The sequence below is a fragment of the Acinonyx jubatus genome, chromosome A1 (genome assembly GCF_027475565.1).
Source record: "Acinonyx jubatus isolate Ajub_Pintada_27869175 chromosome A1, VMU_Ajub_asm_v1.0, whole genome shotgun sequence".
Lineage (NCBI taxonomy): Eukaryota > Metazoa > Chordata > Mammalia > Carnivora > Felidae > Acinonyx > Acinonyx jubatus.
Window position 1 is genome coordinate 205,991,021 of NC_069380.1, and position 21,220 is coordinate 206,012,240.

General features: G+C 39.1%; 1 long non-coding RNA gene across 6 annotated transcripts in view; it reads right to left on the reverse strand.

Moving 5' to 3' along the window:
- LOC113604176 (uncharacterized) overlaps positions 1-21,220 on the reverse strand; it is a 244,736-nt gene that overhangs the window by 127,617 nt on the left and 95,899 nt on the right. The gene's annotated exons all lie outside the window — the stretch shown is intronic.

Sequence of the window (21,220 nt, forward strand, 5' to 3'; positions counted from 1 at the left end):
TCTCTTTCTCTCAAAATTAAATAGATACATAGAAACATAGATAGGTAGGTAGGTAGATAGATAGATAGATAGATAGATAAGATAGCCAGACAGATAGACAGTTTGTTCTTTCACGTAATCTCAATGTTCCTCCCTGGGATCTATTTTTTACAGACTCATTTGCATAGAGTTCTTAGTGGTGGTGGTGCTTGGTGGGTTGATTTTTTGTTGTTATGCTTTGGTAAGAAAGCAAAAACAAATGTAAGCTTAGCCCATGTCTGTTTTATTTCGAATTCCCTTCCAGTGGGAATTGATGGGATTTTATTGCCATGACAGGTCTCTGACATTGACACACACGTGTAGTTCTGAATACAGGCAGGACACAGAAAGTAGCGAGAAGAAAGGTGGGGAAACCCAGGGAAAGGCGACGGAGGACAGAAAGATAGAACAACCAACAATGAGTGTTGTTAGTGGCGCCAGCGTGGAGTTGAGTCACTGACCTCAGGGAAAGAAAACCTGAGGCCCCTAGGCTCCTAAAATACATGGGAACCATTTTAGTCATATTTACATTCAAGAAGCATTTGTGGGAAATGTAATATTCACAAAGTATGGTGCTCCACCATGGGAACAAACACAAAGAGCAGCATTCTCGTGGCCCCTGTGCTCCAGGGGCCACAGTAAACAAAACCCAATAACGATACTCTTAATAGGTGAAGAGACACCAGTTGCGATTTAGTAAACCAGTGCCCCCCATCTGTTCTTAATACAACAGCTGTTTATTTCTCGCTCACGTAACAATGATATGATGCACACATTTTGGGTTAGTTGGCAGCACTCCACCTAAAGGTGATTCAAAGGCCTACATAAGTCCGTCTGTGGCTTCTGTATCTTCAACATTTGGTTACCAAAGTTACACTGAGAATACAGACTGCCAGTATCAGGTATGAGAGGAGTATTATTATCACCACAGACCCATAATAAATAAACATTATGAAAAACTTTATGCCCACAAATTCTACAACTTGGATGAAATGAACAAATGCTTGAAAAACACACCTTACCAATTACCGGGGCAAAATGAAGTAAAAAATCTGAATGGCCCGACAGCTATTAAGTAAATTGAACTGATGTAAAACCTTCCCACAAACAAAATTCCAGGCCCAGATGGTTCTGCTGGTGAATTCTATCACATATTTATAGAAGAAATAATTCCAGTCTTCCACAGACTTTTAGAAAACAAAGGAGGGAATACTTCCTAACTCATTTCATGAGGCCAGCGTAACCCTGATACTAAAACCAAATGAAGACATTATAAGAGAAGAAAACTACAAATTTCCCTGGGCATCATCTCCATTCCAGCCAGCTGGAAGGGGACAAAAGCATAGGTGATTCCATGTGAAAAGCTGTCTTCTGGGCCAGGCCCATATGCGGAATGCACTACATCTGTTCACATTCCTTCAGACAGGACTTGGGAGTATGGCTACACCTCTTGGCAAAAGAGGTGGGGAAACTTAGTCTAAGCCATGTGTCCTCAAGAAGAAATGAAACTAATTTGGTGATGCCAGCAATGCAGTGTGACAAACACTGCAAAGAAAGGTCATATAGACGGGGCGCCTGTGTGGCTCAGTCAGTTAGCATCTGACCTGAGCTCAGGTCATGATCTCACAGCTCATGAGTTCGAGTCCCCTGTTGGGCTTTGTGCCGACAGCTCAGAGCCTGGAGCCTGCTTCAGATTCTGTGTCTCCTCTCTCTGCTTCTCCCCCACTCACACTCTGTCTCTCAAAAATAAATAAACATGAAGAAGAAGAAGAAGAAGAAGAAGGAGGAGGAGGAGGAGGAGGAGAAGAAGAAGAAAGCAAGCTCATACAGAGAGCTGGTGGAGCAAAAAGGAAAAGCTGTGACTGAAGAAATGAATGAATGAGCCAGCAGTTAGCTAACAACATAAATAGCCTCCCTTAAAATTGCCCCTGCCTAGTTCCAGATGAGGTAGTAACTGTACCAATGGGAATAATGATTTACAAATCACTAATGGGCCCTGTTTCAGTGTTAACTTGTGGCTCAAACACGGGGTGTGCATTTGCTTTCTGTGGGACTTGGCGGGAAGCCTGGCCTAGAATTAAATGCCGCAGTTCTACGTCAAGCTGGTGGTATTCTTCTGCAGGCATTTAGCCTACTGCACCCCCCCCAAATTTGCTTCCCTTTTTCTTTCTTTGAGACAGTGGGGTGCACGGGAACAGGAGGGAGCAGGGGGGTGGTAAGTCCAGAAATCCATCCTGGTTGAATTTTATGAAACGCTGTGTGGTCTCCCTGCATACATGAAAAGTTGGTAAACTCGTCTTAAAAGATAGGAAACTTGTCTCCTTTAAATGTGTGCCACAGGCCTGCCCTGCCTGTTAACTCTCTTCCATTTTCTATAGCTCTGTTTTTCCTTATTTGCATTCCCCATCCTACTAGTTTTCTTGCTTCATTTCCTGACCTACCACAAAATACCCCCTTTCCCTCTGAAGAGCTGAAGGAAAGGTAAGCTTTCTGGAGGTTTCTGAGCATGGCTCGAATCCGACCGTCATTCTGAAAATCAAGATAACGGTTTCCTCCAAACACCAGCAGCACCATGTGGGGAGGAGGATGTTACCACAGTAAAGAAACCTGAAAAGCCCGGGTGTTGAACTAAAATGGAATGCAATGACATTTCCAATGTCCTCATACCTCCTTTCTAATTTCTTCAGTCCCCTGAATGCATCTTCAAGCATGATGAGTGAGGATTTCCATTAGTCTTCCCATCTACCACCACCACCACCACCACCACTACCACCACCACTATCTCTCTGGGTCACACAGCTTCCCTGAGACCTGGCAACCACTCCCACTATACAGCAGAATCACAAAGCATCTTTATAAAGCACTCTGAGGAGCCCTGTATGGTGGCAGGAAAATGCCCTCCAGCCACCCCTTACATTTCATTCCGGTGGTAAGTTTGCCTTCATAAGACACCCTATGTCCAAAACCAACAGCTTAGCCTTGAACTTGTATTTTCATTATTCCTAATGTATATTAGGTCCCTTTCTACAGCCAAATTTTAAGTTCCTTGGGGCAAGTCACATCTAATGCTGCTTTGGTACTTCCACAGCGCCACACACAGCCTTACACATAATAGATTCTCAATAACTATACAGTGATGTGATTTAGGTTAAACAAGGATGCAATCACTACATACAAGGTGAACATCCCTGAAAAAGATAATACTGTAAGCCCATTGTATCATTAAACACCTGCCTTCGAATGGTGTTTCTTGTTTCAGTGTTTGGATTGGGACTGATCATGAGAAGACCCAGAGGAAAACTCAGCACTGAGAAGAAAGGGTGGGGGAAAGGGAGCCCCTCCCCAAGTGGGGGGGAGTGGAAATTTGAGAGAGGTTGGGACTATTCTTTATACTGGTTGTAGGACCATCAGAGTTCAGAGAACAAACAGTTCCATGGTGGCCTGAGTGGTCAGAAAAGACTTTGTGAAGAAACAGAGCTTCCTCAAGGAACAAGATTTGATTAGGTAGAAAAATAAGAGAGAACTTTTCTGGCTAAGGGGACAGAAAAGGCAAAGGTAAGGAAGCATGATAGAGTTTGATAAGTCATGTCCTTGAAGAGGTGCTGCAGGCTCAGTCCACAAATGCTGGAGAGTTATGGGGCATATGTTGGGACAGTTATTGTGAGGTCCATCTATAGGGAACTCTGAAAGCCAGGCATGGGAGCAGGAAGCTATTATAGGTTCTTAAACTGGGGAAGGCCCTGGGGAAAGTGTTACCTGGGGATGATTCCCCACCATAGGGGCTACTTAACCTCTTAATACTGCTCACTATATCTGTATAATTTCTTTGTGAGCTCAAGTATAGTCTGTTCCATCAGAGTCTTGATCTTTGTAAGCTCAACTTAGGCTGAAGATCACTATTAGCTTTCCCCTCTGGGCCTCAGATTAACCTGTTCCCCCCAGCCCAGTTCCATTTTTAGAGTCCTCTATAGATAGGCTATTATTCATTATTTGCACAGTGGTCTCTCTTTTTTTTTTTTTTTTTTCTCTCATTTTACAGTATCTGCACAAGCTGGGGAAGCCCAGGTTAGAAATTCTCATATAGCACCAGTGTTGAATATTAGTTATTCTTTTAGCCACTGCCACACTAGTGCTGTCCCCCCAAAAGTTATACTAGCCACTAGGATATATATATATGAAAAGGACACCCACACAAAAGAAAGTCAATCACAAAGAAATGATACCTGGGATTTCAGAACCTATAAGTTTTACAGCTTCAGCCCAAGTTTTTGGGAACATTTTCTCCCAATCATCATGCTGTGAAGAAGACCCAGCAAAAGGGCCCCACGGAGAAGAACCAAGACCCTGGTTGACAGCCCCAGCTAAGCACCAACTTGCTCATGGGAGTGAGCCATTTTGGAAGCATGCCTTCCAGTCTCAAGCAGGCTGACCCAGCTGGCACTATGTAGGTCAGGGACAAGGTGTCCTCACTGAGCCCAGTCCAAATGATCGACTTGTGAGTAAAAATAAATGATTGTTGTCTTAAGCCACTAAGTACTTGGGGCTATTATACAGCAAATACATAACCATAATATATGTAGAAATCAACCTTGCCTCTCCTCACACAATTTACACACATACCTCTATCACTACACAGGAATTTCTGCTAATATAATTAATCTGGATCTATGAGTGTGTGTGTGTGTGTGTGTGTGTGTGTGTGTGTATCAACATTGTGCCCTGGGTTCCCACTGCATATCAGTATGATAGGCAAGCCTTCTGAAAACTGCCCCAAGGAATCCATGTGGTGTGGGTTTCAGTCCCAAGTCTGTGCATGCTAATATATCAGTCAGATGATGTAATCGGTGCCTCAGTGTGTACCTAAATGTCTAGTTCCTGTTAAAAGGCTGGGCTTCTTAAAAAGTTAAGCTAATGAGAACTTCAGGCACATTAGAAATCTTTAAAGAAGATATATTTAGTCAGTTAATCTCAAATTTCAGGGCATGAACAGCTTTCTTTTGGATCCATACTTAAAACCTGACTCTATACCCTAGATTATAAGCCAAATAACCTGCTCTGCAGCTAAACATTGACATCCCTTACCTTATATGCAGGGGAAGGCTCAGATTTCCTCATGCTAAGGAGATAGGGCAGGAATACGGGGCAGTAAGAGTAACAGATATTTGTAGCTATGTCTCCCTTAAACCAATGCTTCTTGAACTGTAATGTACATACAAATCACCTGAGAGTATTGTTAAAATGCATATTCTGCCTCAGTTAGTCCAAGATGGAACCTAAGCTTTCATGTTTGTAACGAAGTCCTGGTTGGTGGTCAATGTCACTGTTCTGTGGACTACACCTTAAAGATCTGACCACCGTCATTAACAGTAAGCCTTCAGTGCCCCTTATGTAACTTCCTCCAAAGCCTGAGCCTGGCAAAATAGTGTCACCACCCCCTCACCACCTTCCCCATCATCACCACCATTTCCACTGTCACCACCGTCACCTCTCTGACCACCACCATCTCCTTTACCACCTCCACCACTTCCAGTAACACCACCATATCCAGCACCTCTGCTGCCACCACAGTCTCCACCACCACCATCACTCACACCACTCTTCTACCTCAATGCTGCCCATTACAGACCAGCAGAATTACTCAAACAACAGATCATTTATTTATCCAAATAGATTCTTGCTGGGCATCCCAGAGATGATTTAACCAATAGATAAGGGCACTGAAATCAAAGACAGTCATCTCCAATCCAACAATAACAATGATGAGAACTAAAGATTGGTAGTTCATCAAGCATAGCCATTTCAGCAGGAAATACCAGCTCCATCTGACCAAAACAGCTAAAGCACAGCAGATCCAAGAGCAAGGCAGATCCTAATGAGAATAATATGGTTGTCATGACACATTTGCCAAAATAGCCACCTTCGTGTCACACATTTTGGACTTGCAGGAGAGTTCGTTCATTTGGAAGGGCAAAAAATGTAAGTAGGTGGACTTGGCTTACAGCTGAAATAGGTAACTCCTCTGTTACATAAAATTAAAAACAGAAAACTGGGGTCTCTTTCCTAATCATTCTTCCCTCCCTAAGAAGGTCTCTAGGAGGAGCTGCCAAGTGCACTCAACGTCTGTGTCCACCAAACTCTAATCCCTGGCGAATATAATTTTCATTCTAGAAATGAAAAATCTGCCCAAGCAGTAGCAGCATGAAGTTCAAAAACATCTGTACTGCTAGGTAAAGATGATCTGTATACATGATGTGGGCAGCGGTGATTTCCTCTACTAAGCTTCCGAAACGAGAGAAGCTGGGAAGGCAGCAACCCGACTCAGCCGATGTGAACCTTCTGGGGTTTCAGAAGTGATTACAACCAAGTTCTCTAATTGCTTGTGTGTTTTATTAAGTAGATCCCATTTGAGTCTAAAATCACATGCGATGTTTAAATGTTATTTCTGTAAACTATACAAAACTATAATTTTCCAGTAGAGAAAAAAAGATGCTGTCAAATAAGAAGAGATATGAAATGAGATCGTTTCCCTTATTTGCGAGACAGATGTTATTTTTGGCTCTTCTGTATAATGCATTCCATATTATAGTCTCTTTCTGACCAAACACTAGGAACAGCACATGCTTGCACACAGTGAACCAAAACCATTATCAGGAAAACTTCTTTTTATTAACTCTGACAACTTTTCAGGTCCCCGGTGCAGAAACCTCAAGCTTTCGGCTGCAAACAGGGCCCGTTATGCCAAGGCAGGATTTTTTCATCCATCTGACATATTCTTGCAACAGAAATAAAGCTGTACGCTTCCTTCAGAATCTGCCCCTGAGGATGGGCAAATGATTTTTTTTTCTCTTATCTTTCCTGTGAAGCTCTTGTCCTCTTATGCTGACAGATCATAAGATTTTTCTTTATCGCTTTCTTTAGAAAAATGTGGAAAAGGAAGACAGTAAGGATGGCATAAACTTCCACAGGGAAAAAAAAATCCATCACACTAACTAGCTGTTCTACTTGTATTTATCTCCAAAAAGTTTGACGCTGAGCAAATATCAGCTGAAACTAATTAGCCCCAGGATAAAAATCTCAATACTGAACTGGGATGACAAGAACGCAACCAGAAATGAATAAAATGTACTGGTTGGAAGCAGACAGCAGTTTGCCAACAACTAATGTGTGCAGAGGGAGAAACAAATGGTTATTATTAGGCTGACTTAATTTTCAGTTGGAGGTTCTTCTCTGTGATGGAGAAGCTGATGTTCATTTAAATAACTTGACCTCAGCCAACTGCTTACACTTCCTGGGCTTGCCAAGGTATTTACTTTGCAGAGTTTTTAAAGATGGTGTCTGCCCTACAACAGCCTGGGGGCACCACCAGCCAAGATAAAGAACAAACAGATAATAGTTAAAGGGAAAAGAGCCTGGATGCAGGGAATGTGCAGATGCTCTCTCTAAAGTCTGATGTCCTTCACCGTTGCTGACACAGGTGTAAGGAAGGGTTAACACTTGCGGCACGTGGGATTCAGAGGCGACTCAGGCTTCCTCCTTTCACAGAAACGAGAGTTTGGGAAGATTTCTGGGACTACATCTGGGTCTCTCTTCCCCATGGAGGGAAAGTGGGTGCTGGTGAGAACCCACCAGGTAGACATTCTCTTCCAAATTCACTTGGGAGCACGGTTAACAGTCAAGGGAATTAGCCAAGAGTCAAGATGATTTCCCTTCAGTTCTCCCACCCTCTTCTAGTACAAGGATGGTCACCCCAGAGCAGGTAGAGTAGGGGTGCTTACCTCCATCCAGTTCATTTCCTCCCAAAAAAAACCCTGACAGGACTGGAGCCAGGATATTGGGGAGGCTCTTCCACTGTGAGGAGGCCAGTCTGCCCTGTTGTAGGGTCAGGCCACGTCCAAATGCCCTCAACCTACTGAGAGGTCATTTGCAGCTTCAGTAGACAGTTCTCAAATATACCAAAGGCTTCCTCCCTCAGGTATGTGTATCGTTCTTTACCTTCAATGTTTACCAGAGCATGCTTGGCCCTTGCAACCAATGAGACACGAAAGCTGGTGAACAGATCCGTCAGCTTTCTTGTCCCTTGGTGAGGCAGTTCTAAGTTATGTGCCACCCACCCTCTCAGGATTAGCTGCCCACAGAAGCAATGCGCCCATTAGTATCCCTTTGATTTGCTTTCCTTGTTTGTTTGTTTGGTGGTTTTTTGTTTTTTTGTTTTTGGTCTCTGTCCCCATTACCTTACCCTCTGAATCACCTCCCAAACTAACATCCAAATCCCTGTGTCATAGTCTGCTTTGGAGGGGAATATGAACCAAGACACTTGCTCTAAGCAACTCCATGTTATATGAAGTTACTCAGGATGAGAGTCTGGTATCCAGCTCACACCCAACCACATGGTAAAATATCCCACAAATAATAGCAGCACAGCAGCCTATTAAGGTCCGAGAGAACGCCTCTAGGCATAAAGCTGACTTCCAAGGATTGGAAGCATGTATTCCTAAAACAAATATTTATTGAGGGCACTGTAAATCAGCCTTCACCACTTTGTATGTACAACTACTGGGTTATTTTTGGTAGCTCTCAGTAGGCCATAGTTAGAGAAAAAGGAGAATGAGTTGCTCCCCCAACCTTTCTAACAGGTTTCGGGAACTAAAATCTCAGACCAAATTCAGCCACACACATAGACATTTATTTGCAAGCAGGCAGAAAAACAACCTGTTCCGTAAGCTCAAAGATTTCTGTTCTTTTTAGAGCATTGCCCACACCTTGCAATAAACAGTCACCTGGGACTAACAGGATCACATTCCGTAGCAGGTCACAGTTAACCTCTATTGGAGTGAGGCCGCCAAAAACCCAGGAACCGGTGGCTGGACACAGGACTCTACAGGAGCACACAATAAAGGTGTACTAAGGCTGGCTCATTGAGGCTCTTTCCTATTGACTAGTGCAACTGTGCACATCTCTTCCCAATGTCTTCTCAATGGCTTCATGTTGGTATTTGGGCCATGACGGGAATATTTATAACACGGATATCAGCAAACACTAAAAATTTCCCCAAAGAGCCTGTTAAACATTTACCACTACACTGGTGGCACCATCCATGAAACCTGACAAATATCTCATAGCCTATTATACAAGAACAAGAAGTACCTCAAAAAATTTTACACCACTCACTTATCTTGAATTCCACTATCTTTACTAACATTTATTATACAATTACTAATGCTTCTAGTACTGACAAGAGATGGCTTATCAAAGGTACTTCTGAAGTGTGACTCTTCTGATTTAATAGAAGCGGACTACTCCTGAGCTATATATTCCTGATTAGAGCAACTGATCATCTCCAGATTGTAGCTTAAAGAAACACAGAAACAATGTCATATTAATGATGCTGAAGTAGGTGAAAATAAGTTGCACATATCATAACCGGGGGCTTACTATGTATACCAGGCAGCAGGCTAGGCATATCTCTACAAACCCTCAGACCTCACTCCTAGAAGTTTCCTGAGAAGCCATTCATCTAACAAATATGTTTTGGGGAATTACTATTAGTATCTGTAGAAAGTGCTGCAGGAAATCCAAAGATGAGAAAACAAAGGGTCCTGTCCTGGGACTTATAAGTCCCATAGGAATAATGACCACCCCCATCCCCCTCCACAAAACTCCTCTAATTCACTTGCGGGAGGCTGATGTATTAAGAACACAGAGTGCAGAAGGAATGGGGTTCCAAAGGCAGGTCTACTCCACAGAGCTCAAGAAGCAAAGCAGATCCTGGTGAACCACATGAAGGAAATGATGGATGGGTAGAAGGAGAGAGTGAGGTAGGTAAGGAGGAACTATCACTAGATTAATGTAGATTATGAAAAGGCTTAAGAATTCTATGATCTTAAGACTAACCCCTTAAGCCAAACACAACTAACGTCCACCACTGCTTTCCCCAAATTCTTGGAATTACTACTTTCAAGTCAAGAAAAGCATCAGATGGGATGAGTAGCACTGGGGACAGGGTGAGGTCAGGGCTTCCAGATGGTTGAAGTATGCAGGCATGTTGGCCTACAGTTCCAAGTAAAGGGAACAACATGTGCAAAATGCAGAGATGTCAAATTTGGAGGACTTTGAGAACACCAGATAACAGTATGTCTTGGGTTTTGAGTTCTAACCTTAGCTTCATTACTGAATAGCTTCCATGGCCTTGGGCAAGCCACTGAAATCATATGGATCTCAGTTCTTTCTTTATCTATGAAATGGGTAGGTTGGATTTTGCCAATTCCTACTCAGATACCTATTCTTCCCATCTTCCATACCAGCAGAACTCCTCTTTAGTTCTGGGAGGCAATGTACCCAGGTGAGGAACTTCACTATCTGGTGGCTTCTCCAAGCAGCAGCCCAAGACTAACTCTCTGCCTCTGGACTTATTACTCTGGGAATTCAGCAAAGTCTTATTTGATTAAGCCATTGTATTTATGCTTCTGTCACATATAACCAAATGCAAACCCAAATCTTGCAACCCAAATCATTTACATATATATAAGCCATTATATACATATAATTATATATTAAAATATATAATTAATATATTAATTATAATTAAATATATTATATAAATTATTAAAATATAAAATATATAAAATAATTATACAAATTATAATATATTAATTATAATTAAATATATATAATGGAATATTACTCAACAATAAAAAAGAACGTAATCTTGCCATTTGCAACAAAGTGGATAGAGCTAGAGTGCATTATGCTAAGCAAAATAAGTCACAGAAAGACAAATACCATATGATTTCACTCATGTGGAATTTAGGAAACAAAACATATGAACAGATGGCGGCAAACCATAAGAGACTCCTAACTGGAAACAACAAACTGAGGATTGATGGAGGGAAGTGGGGTAGGGAATAGGTTAAATGGTGATGGGTATTAAGGGGGGCACTTGTGATGAGCACTGGGTGTTACATGTAAGTGATGAATCATTAAATTCTACTCCTGAAACCAATATATGTTAAGTAAATAGAACTTAAATTAAAACTTGAGAAAAAAAAAGGAGGAAGCAAACCCACAAATACCTGCCTTTCAGGAAATAAGGCTTCTGCTCCCAAACTCTCATTTGTTTCAAGATCCACTTAGCATCTTTAGCCATAACTGTTGCTAACTCTGTACAAGTGGAATATTCAAAGACAGTTTATGCATGTCAATCAGTTATGGATGCAGGTGGCAACTCTGGCCAATGGAGTCCTAGTTCTGTTTCTTCCTCTTCTACCATGCCTTCTTATTTAATTATTTTACTTAATTAAATTAATTTTACTTGATTAATTTTAATTAATGTTATTAATTTTACTTAATTAAAATGTATTTACTGAATGAGGAAATAAATAAAAGTGGTTAAGGACACTGAATATAATCATTGTTCAGACTCCTTTAGGTCCAGGAATTCTAGTTTCAAATCATTTTGTCTAGCTAGTTACCAGTCTCTTAGATATAGTAGAAATAGAAGGTCATGATACACAGAACTACTAAGTTGGATGGGGGGAGGAAGTGGTTGGAATTGAGGGTATCATCCTAGCTCACTGGGATCCAAAGTAGAAAACATACTTCGATGGTGTTGCAAAGGGATGGAAATATGACAACATATGCAATGGTGACCTTTGCAAGTTTTCCTAGGATCAACCATTTTTTGGAGCATAAAGTGCAGGTGAGAAGCAAAGTATATAGGATCAAAAGAAAAGCAGCAGTGCCAACCTCACCTAAACACTATGGCCCCGTGGGCAGGGCTTCATAGATTATGAAGTAAATTGCAATTCCTCCCTCAGGCCACACTCACAAAAAAAAAAAAAAAAAAAAGGATTTGTTCCCCAGGAAAGAAACCATGGGTTTATAAGTACCAGCTTTTTGACAGTATATTCAGCAATGGTTCAGAAGGCCAGGGTTTGCATACAGTCCTTAGCGTGTATAATTCTACAGCCTGCTTTCAAATTTCCTAAAATGTCATCTGTAGACTTCAATAAAATCAACTGATAGATGCCACTTGCCACAAGTATATTAATTAGGTTATATTCAGTATTCAGAACCTCTGAGATGGAACAGGATGCCCACTGGGTTTCTCTGTTAGAACCTATGATTGGTGCGGGGTGGAAGGAGGGAGAATGGGACACAGGAGAACGTCCTGGCATAGGGAACCAGAATACACAAGTCTTTACAAAAATCAGCTTTTGGTTTTACAGGGAAACTTTACTAATTTCTTTAATTATTTTTAAATTTCTGTGTAAATAATTTCTACTATTATCTTTATTAATTCCTTCACTCCACATTCTTTATTTTTCTCACATGTATCTAGTTGTTTCTTTTTTAACTTTGGCATTTTTATTCAGGCATGTATAATTTTTTTTTTTTATCTAGCTTCTTAATTTCAAAGATTGGTTCTTTTTTGTCTTGCTTTTCCTAATAAATATAATTATGATAACAAATATTTCTCTGAGTACTGTCTTGGCCCTATCAATGGTACTTTTATTATATTGCATTTCTAAATAGTTTTTTATTACCTCTTTGACTCAGATGTTACAAAGATGTTGGCTTTTTTTTTTCTTCAAGGAGTACAGCTTTTAATTTTAAGAAATACAATTGGTTTTTGGTTTGAGAGGGTTTTTGTTTTTGTTTTTGTTTTCTTTCTCAATTTCTAATTTAAGTGCATGTGATTTTTATTTAATTTGTAAACATTTTCTAATATAGGATTGATATTTTTGACAGCTTAATGTGCTTTTGAAGAAATGATTGCTGTTCATTGGCTGTGTGTGTGTGCATGGTGTGTAAAGTTTATTGTGTTAATCAAATCTTTTATTATTTTTTCTTTCAAGTTTTTATTTCTGGTTAGTTAATATATGGGGTAATATTAGTTTCAGGAGTAGAATTTAATGGTTCATCACTTACATACAACACCCAGTGCTCATCACAAGTGCCCTCCTTGACAGCCATCACCATTTAACCCATCCCCCCACCCACCTCCCCTCCACCAACAATCAAATCTTTTATATTCTTATTTTTAGTGTATTTGATTTATGTATTTCCAAAAAAATGTTAAAGTCTGTTGTGATTGTGGATCTATTTATCCTTATATTTTCTATTTGCTTTTGCTTTATATATTTAGGAGCTATGTTGTCAGAGTCATAAAGGTTTGTTTGATAACTTTCACTACTTTTATTACTCTGAAATGTTCTTCTTTGGTCATTTTAATATCTACCTTGAATTTTCTTTTGTCTGATATCAGTAGTGTCAGATTTCCTCTATTCTGGTCAGCATTTTCCTTTTATATTTTTTTCCATTCCTTCATTTCAACCATTGTGTGTCTTCAGCCTGCTTGTGGGAGAGAGTACAACATGTTCTCTGCGGTGTGATTTCTAGCCTGTCTTCTGTGATCTGGAGAGGGAACAGAGTGTGTTATCCCCCTCAGGGCAGGCCTTTAGTCATCTCCTGGCCTTTAGGGCTCATTATTATACCTGGGTGTCAGCCACAAAAGGCCCCACCCAGCCTCTCTTCACTGATTCTTCCCGCCCAGGGGGACATATATATTGGTTGTTTTTTGCCTGGAGAGGTAGAGGCAGAAAAGAGGGAGATGGCACCTGGTCAACAGACCTGTTTGCTTCTGCTGCAGAACCCCAACTAATCACCCTGTCAGTTGCCACAGGGCTTCTTGCCAGACCTCTGAAAGTCACCAAGCTTTTGGCTAGAAATGTCCTTGGAGTCATACCCACCTTTGTAAGAGTTTGCTCCTGCATGTGTTTTAGCCTGTGATTTCATTCTTCAATCAGATCTCAACTATGTTCCATATTTCTGAAATTTATCAAATGTTTTTTTGGCCAACTGATGACTATTTTGTTTGGGAGCATGATTTTGGGGGCCATGACTTCTGGGGATTTTGTGTGGGAGGGAGAGGCTGCAAGGATTTCCATAATACTTGTTCTGTCTCTTCCATTATTTCTTTAATCCAGATGATCAAAAATAGGACTCTGAGGAGTGCCTGGGTGGCTCAGTCGGTTAAGCGTCCGATATTTGATTTCAGTTCAGGTCATGAGCTCACAGTCTTGAGACTAAATCCCACATCAGGCTCCATGCTGCTTAAGATTCTCTCTCTTAAAAACAAAAATAGGACTCCAAGGCAAAGCATGTGAATATTTTTAGGAACCTTGATACATACCGCCAAACTGCTTTCTAGAAGGATTATAATAATTTACACCATCAACAGCAATTCCTTCAATGGAAATTTTGCTCATTGTTTAGAAGAAAAAGAGAAGTTAGAAATCAAGTAGAGGGATGGTTAAAGTTTTTAAAAATAGTTTTATAAAGGTATAATTGACATACAATAAGCCACACATATTTAAAGTATATAATTTGATAAATTTGGGTATACATATATATATGGTGTATATATGTATGAGATGTATATATATATGAGTATATATATATATGAAGTGTATATATATATGTAAGGTATATATATATATGAAGTACATATATATATATGAGGTGTGTATATATATATATATGAGGTATATACATATATATATATGAGGTGTATATATATATATGAGGTGTATATATATATGAGGTATATACATATATATATATATGAGGTGTATATATATATAGAGAGAGAGATTTATATATCTGTGTGTATATATATATATATATGTGTATATATATATTTATGTATCTGTGAATATATAAATCACACCACAGTCAAGAGAGCAAAGATATCCAACAATCTGGAAAGTTTCCTGACATCCCTTGGCAATCCCTCTTTCCTACTCCCGCCTGCCTCACTCTCCCATCCCCAGGTAAACACTGATCTGATTTCTATCACTGTTGATTAATTTATATTTTCTAGAGTTTTATAGAAACAGAATCATATACATATACCTTTTTCTCTGGTTTTCACTCAGAATAATTATTTTGACATTCATCCATATTATTTCATGTGTCAACAATTTACTCCTCTTTATTGCTGAGTAGTATTTCATATATATATACTCTTGAAGTTACCCCACAGCTCACAGATGCTCTGGTTATTTTTAAAAAATTTTTCCTGTGTGTTTCATTTTTTACAGTTTCTATTATGTCTTCAAATTCACAATTCTTTTCTTCTGTGATGTCTAATATGCTATTTATCCCATCCAATGTATTTGTCACCTCAGAGGTCATAGCTTTCACATGTAGAGGCTGATTTGGCTTTCTTTAAGATATCTTCCATATCTCTATTTTACTTTTGTACATCTGGATTATAGTTATAATAATTGTTTTTAATGTTCTTGTCTGTTAATTCCAATGCCTATGTCAATTTTAAGTAAGTGTGATTGCTTTTTGCCTTGTTATGGGTTATATTTTCCTGCTTTTTTTTTTTGGCATACTTGGTAATTTTTTATTGAATTCCAGTCACTGTGAATTTTACTTTGTTTGCTGTTAGATATTTTTATATTCTTATAAATATTTTTGAGTTTTATTCAAGGATACAATTACAAGGAAACAGTTTGGGCCTTTTTGTTCTTGCTTGCAAGACTTGTCAGGTGGACCAGAGCAGTGTTTAACTTAGGGATAATGATTTCCCAGCACTGAAACAAGACATTTCTGAGTATTCTACCCACTGCTACATGAACTCCAGTCTCCTGTGTGAGCACCAGAGACTATTCCTTCTAATGCTTTTGTCTGGTTCTTTCTCTGGCTTCAGTTTCCTCATATGTATGAGCTGGTATCCACTATTCTTTTATATATTACATCTTTGTTCATTTCAGGTGGAAAGGTAAATCCAATCCCTTTTAATCCATCTTGATAGAAGCAAACTAAACTTTTTTAGTGTGAAAAGGCTTTTATCAAATAATGTCACTATATAACACAGATACAAAGCAAAGCTCCTGTGACTCAAAGTGAGGTAAAGTATTGATAGCCTGAGAAAATCTGCCCACAAAACTTTATCCTTGATGCTCTCAGAAGCTAAAGCTCTCCCCTGATCCTTAGAGATTCACAAAGCCAATTTAAAGACCACTAGATCTGGTCAAACTCTTCTTTTTTATACTTGATGCAACCGATACCTAAAATGGTGAGTCACTTGCCCAAAGTCACACTGCTAAAATCTAGGTCATAGGATGAAAGGGAATGATGACTGCACACAAGTAAAGGCCTCAAGAATGGTAGCAATTCTTACTATGTCTGCCCCTGTATTTTTTAATTTTCAAAATACTAATATTGAACAGAGAAGAAAGACTGTGGTGAGTTTAAGAAAGGACCCAGTGCGGGGCGCCTGGGTGGCTCAGTCGGTTAAACATTCAACTTTGACTCAGGTCATGATCTCACAGTTCATGAGTTCGAGCCCCACGTCAGGCTCTGTGCTGACAGCTCAGAGCCTGGAGCTCTTTCATATTCTGTGTCTGCCTCTCTCTCTGCCCCTCCCCTGTTCACGAGCTGTTTCTGTCTCAAGAATAAATAAACATTAAAAAAAGTTTTTTGTTTTAAAAAGAAAGGACCCAGTGCATTTCCTAGGAAAGGTTCTCAATGAGCTTCAGCTCAGCTCACAGATCTCTGGCAAAGGGCAGACTCCTGAAGACCAGAACCCAGATCCCTGAATCACAGGCAAGTGTTCTGTCTACTGTATCCCATCTTCTCCCTTCCATCTGTAAAATTCTAGAATCCACTGAAACCCTTTTTGCTACACACCAGATACTTAAAAAGAGATTACTGACCAAGAACAATGTGTTTGTGATTGTTGGCAAAATTTCCTGTGAGCACAGAAATCTCAATCCCACACTAAAAAAGTACAGATTCCATTTTGCCTTGAACATCATGCAATAGGGTATAGTGTGATGGTGTTTATAAAGCAAGCTATAAGGAAGACAGTTCATCAAATAGGAATGACAGCTCTAGGCCCCCACTGAAAACAACAAAATAGGAAAGGTATGGGTGCCAGGAGCGTCTAACTTAGACATTGACATACTGGATGAGTCTGGATTTGCCACTCAATGAATTTCAAATTCCTTGTCTTTAAATAGTATTCATAGAACCTGCTGCAGCTTGATTCCCAGAGAATCCAGAAGCTATAAGTGGATTTAAAAACAATTTGTAAATCACTTAGCGCTCCTTAGAGATAGGAGGATATATAAATATGTGGTACTACTATAAAGTTAACCATACTTAAATATAGTTAGCCATACTTAAGTATGCTAACCATACTTAAATATTTACAATATTACCATTGAGAGGGATTATCTGCAAAACTCTTAGTGTCTTCTCCAATTAATATTCCAAATGATAGAGAAGCTAATTATCCTGGAGTCTTGCTATACTGTAATCTTACTATAGCCCAGAAATTAAGATACATTTAGAACTTTTTCTGTATCAGTGAGAACGGAAGGAATCTCAACACAATATGGCTATTCCCACACCACATCACAGACCTCAGAGCCAGCACCAGTAAGGAGCGTTCAACATCCTTCTTGACGATTCAGTCTTATCACTTTGCCCAACATTAGAGAAAAAAGTTACCAAGTAGTTTGATCATTTTGTGATCTAGTTGTTATTTTTGATACATACTTGTTTGCAAATTCAGCACTCAAAAGATGGTTTATTTCACCTAAAGCTGTGCCTTCAGTTTAGGATAACAAGATATCATTAGGCAGATGGTAAACTGCAGGCTGCTGATGGCTGTACAGGTATGAATGAGCCTCTAAAACTGTCCTGTACACAACCTGCTCCATCATGCATAGCTTCCCTTATTCTACTCTAGTACTAGAAGAAAACTGTGAGTCAGAAAAGGGAATATGGAAACATGAGGAAGCCAGGCAACAGAATTCCTATAAAAGATATGCACACACAGATAATAATAGATCTGTTATGGATTTTACATTCACGGATCTATATATAAAATGTTGTATTTGTTTGCATAAACACATTACATTTACCCATAAAAATGTTTAACACATACACATAAGCTGCGTACATTTACTGAGCCCCTATTACTAGGCATGTAATAAGAACTTCATAATTATTCAAATAGAGTAATGAACATATACTTACTGTGAAAGCTATATACTATGGCAACTAAACTAATATGAACTCCTAATTTTTATCAGGATGAAGAAAAAACCAATGTTAATTTTCATCCAGTTAGAACGGGTCTACTAGTTCCAGAAGACTCCAAAAGAACACATAACCTAGAGTTGCAAGCATAATAACCATTAAGTGTGACCTAATCAGCACAAATTAGCTGAATTCCCTATACCATGTACAGAAACTATTTAATTCTAAAAATCCTGTTCCTGAAAGTACAACTTTCACTATTGGCAGATGACATGATTCTATATTTAGAAAACCATAAAGACTCCACCAAAAAACTAGAACCGATAAATGAATTCAGTAAGGTCACAAGACACAAAGTCAACATACAATATATACAGTGAAACATTACACAGTCATAAAAAAGGATGACATTGTACCATTTGAGACAACATGGATGAACCCAGAAGGTCTTATCCTTAAGTGAACTAAGTCAGACTGAGAAAGATAAATACCACATGATTCCACTCATAAATCAAATCCAAAAAAATGAATAAACAAACAAAAAGCAGAATCAGAACAATAAATATGGAGAACAAATTGATGGTTGCCAGAGGGGAGAGGTGGGGGATTAGGCAAAATTGGGGTAGAGGAATGGGAGATACAGACCTCCAATAATGGAATAAGTCACAAGAACATAAAGCAGAGCATAAGGAATATACTCAATGATATTCCAATAGTGATGCAATAGGACAGATGGTGAACAGAGCACAACGTATAAATAAACTTGTTAAATCACTGAGTTGTACACCTGAAACTAATGTAACATTGTGTGTCAAATACTAAAATACAAAACTTTTTTTAAAAAGCCAAAAAAAACCAGTATACAGAAATCTGTTACATTTCCCTACACTAATAATGAAGTATCAAAAAGAGAAATTAAGAAAGCATTCCTATTTACAATTGCACCAAAAATAAAAAATACCTAGGAAAAACTTAACTGAGGAGGTGAAACACCTGTACTCTGAAAACTATAAAACACCAATGAGAGTAATTGAAGGCAACACAAATGGTAAGATGTTCCATGCTGATGGATTAGAAGAACAAATATTGCTAAATGTCCATACTACTCAAAACAACCTACAGATTTCATGCAATCCTATCAAAATACCAAAAGAATTCTTCACAGAACTAGAACAAATAATCCTACAATTTGTATGGATCCACAGAAGATACAGAATAGCCAAAGCAATCCTGAAAACGAAGAACAAAACTGGGAAGTATCACAATCCCAGATATAAAGAGATACTTCCAAGCTGTGGTAATTAAAACAGTATGGTACTGGCACACACAAAAAAAGACACGTAGATCAATGGAACAGAGAGACGGCCCAGAAATAAACCTATGAAAAAAATATGGTCAAAGGAAGCAGGGATATGCAATGAGAAAAAGACCATCTCTTCAACAAATGGTGTTGGGAAAACTGGACAGCTACATGCAAAAGAATGAAACTGGACCACTTGCTCACACCATACACAAAAGTAAACTCAAAATGGATTAAGAACCCAGATGTGAGGCCTGAAACCATAAAAATCTTAGAAGAGAGCACAGGCAGTCATGTCTCTGACATTGGTCATAGCAACACTTTTCTAGCTATGTCTCCTGAGGCAAGGGAAACAAAAGCAAAAATAAACTACTGGGACTACATCAAAAGAAAGACCTCTGCACAGCAAAGGAAACCATCCAGAAAAGTAAAGGACAACCTACCGAATAGGAGGAGATATTTGCAAATTACTTATCTGATAAAGGGTTAGTATCCAAAACATGTACAACACCCAAAACCCAATAATCCAATTAAAAAGGGGCAGAAGATATGAATAGACCGTCCTCCAAAGGGACATCCAGATGACCAACAGACACATGAAAAGATGCTCAACATCACTTGTCATCAGGGAAATGCAAATTAAAACAACAACGAGGTATCACCTCACACCTGTCAGAATGGCTAAAATCAAAAACACAAAGAAACAACGGTGTTGGTAACGATGTGGAAAAAAAGGAACCCTCGTACACCGTTGGTGAGAAAGCGGTCTGCTGGTGCAGCCACTGTGGAAAACGGTATGGAAGTTCCTCAAACAATTAAAAATAGAATTGCCATATGATCTAGGAATTCCACTAGTGGGTATTTACCCAAAGAATCCAAAAACACTAACTCAAAAGATATATCCATCCCTATGTTTACTGCAGCATTATATACCATAGCCAAATTATGGAAGCAACCCAAATGCACACACACACACACACACACACACACACAGACACACACACACACACACACACATTGGAATACTCAACCATAAAAAGGGGGGAAATCTGCCATTTGCAACAGCATGGACAGATCTAGAGAGTATAATGCTAAATGAGAAGTCAGTCATAGAAAGACAAACGTCATGCCATTTCACTCATGAGGAATTTAAGAAACAAAGAGAAAAACAAAAAAAAACAGACTCTTAAATCTTAAATCTAAAGAACAAACTGGTGGTTGCCAGAGGAAGGTTGGGTGATGGATCAAATAGGTGAAGGGGATTAAGAGTATACTTATAATGATGAGCACTGAATAATGTACAGAATTGTTGACTCACTATATTGTATACCTGAAACTAATACAATACAACACTCTATGTATAAAGTAGCCTGGATTTAAAAATAAAAATAAAAAATAAAAATTCCTGTTCCTGAAACTCAAACACTATTGTTTTGCTTTGTCCCTGTTGTCATAGGCAAATTCCACTTTCTAAGAACAGTCATCATGCAATGGGGGGTGGGGGGGAGGGAGGGAATAATTATCAAAGAATCAGAAGACCTGCTCTCCAGGTCAGCTCTGTAACTAACAAGCTGAGGGCACTAGTTCTAGTTCCTTCTCTCCATATCTTAACTGCTTAATGAGTAAACTTCATAGTTGCATTTAACAATGTATAAGGTCCCTTCGGGCTATGCATGAACTAATTTAGTTTTTTAATTTACTTACACCCTGTCAAATCAATAAGGTTAATAAAATAGAAAATTAGAACCAAATGGTAAAAAAGGAAAATGAAAATATGCTTAACAATAAGAGTTAACATAATTGCCAATTAAGTTTTATATTTGACTCTGAGCAATTGGAGAA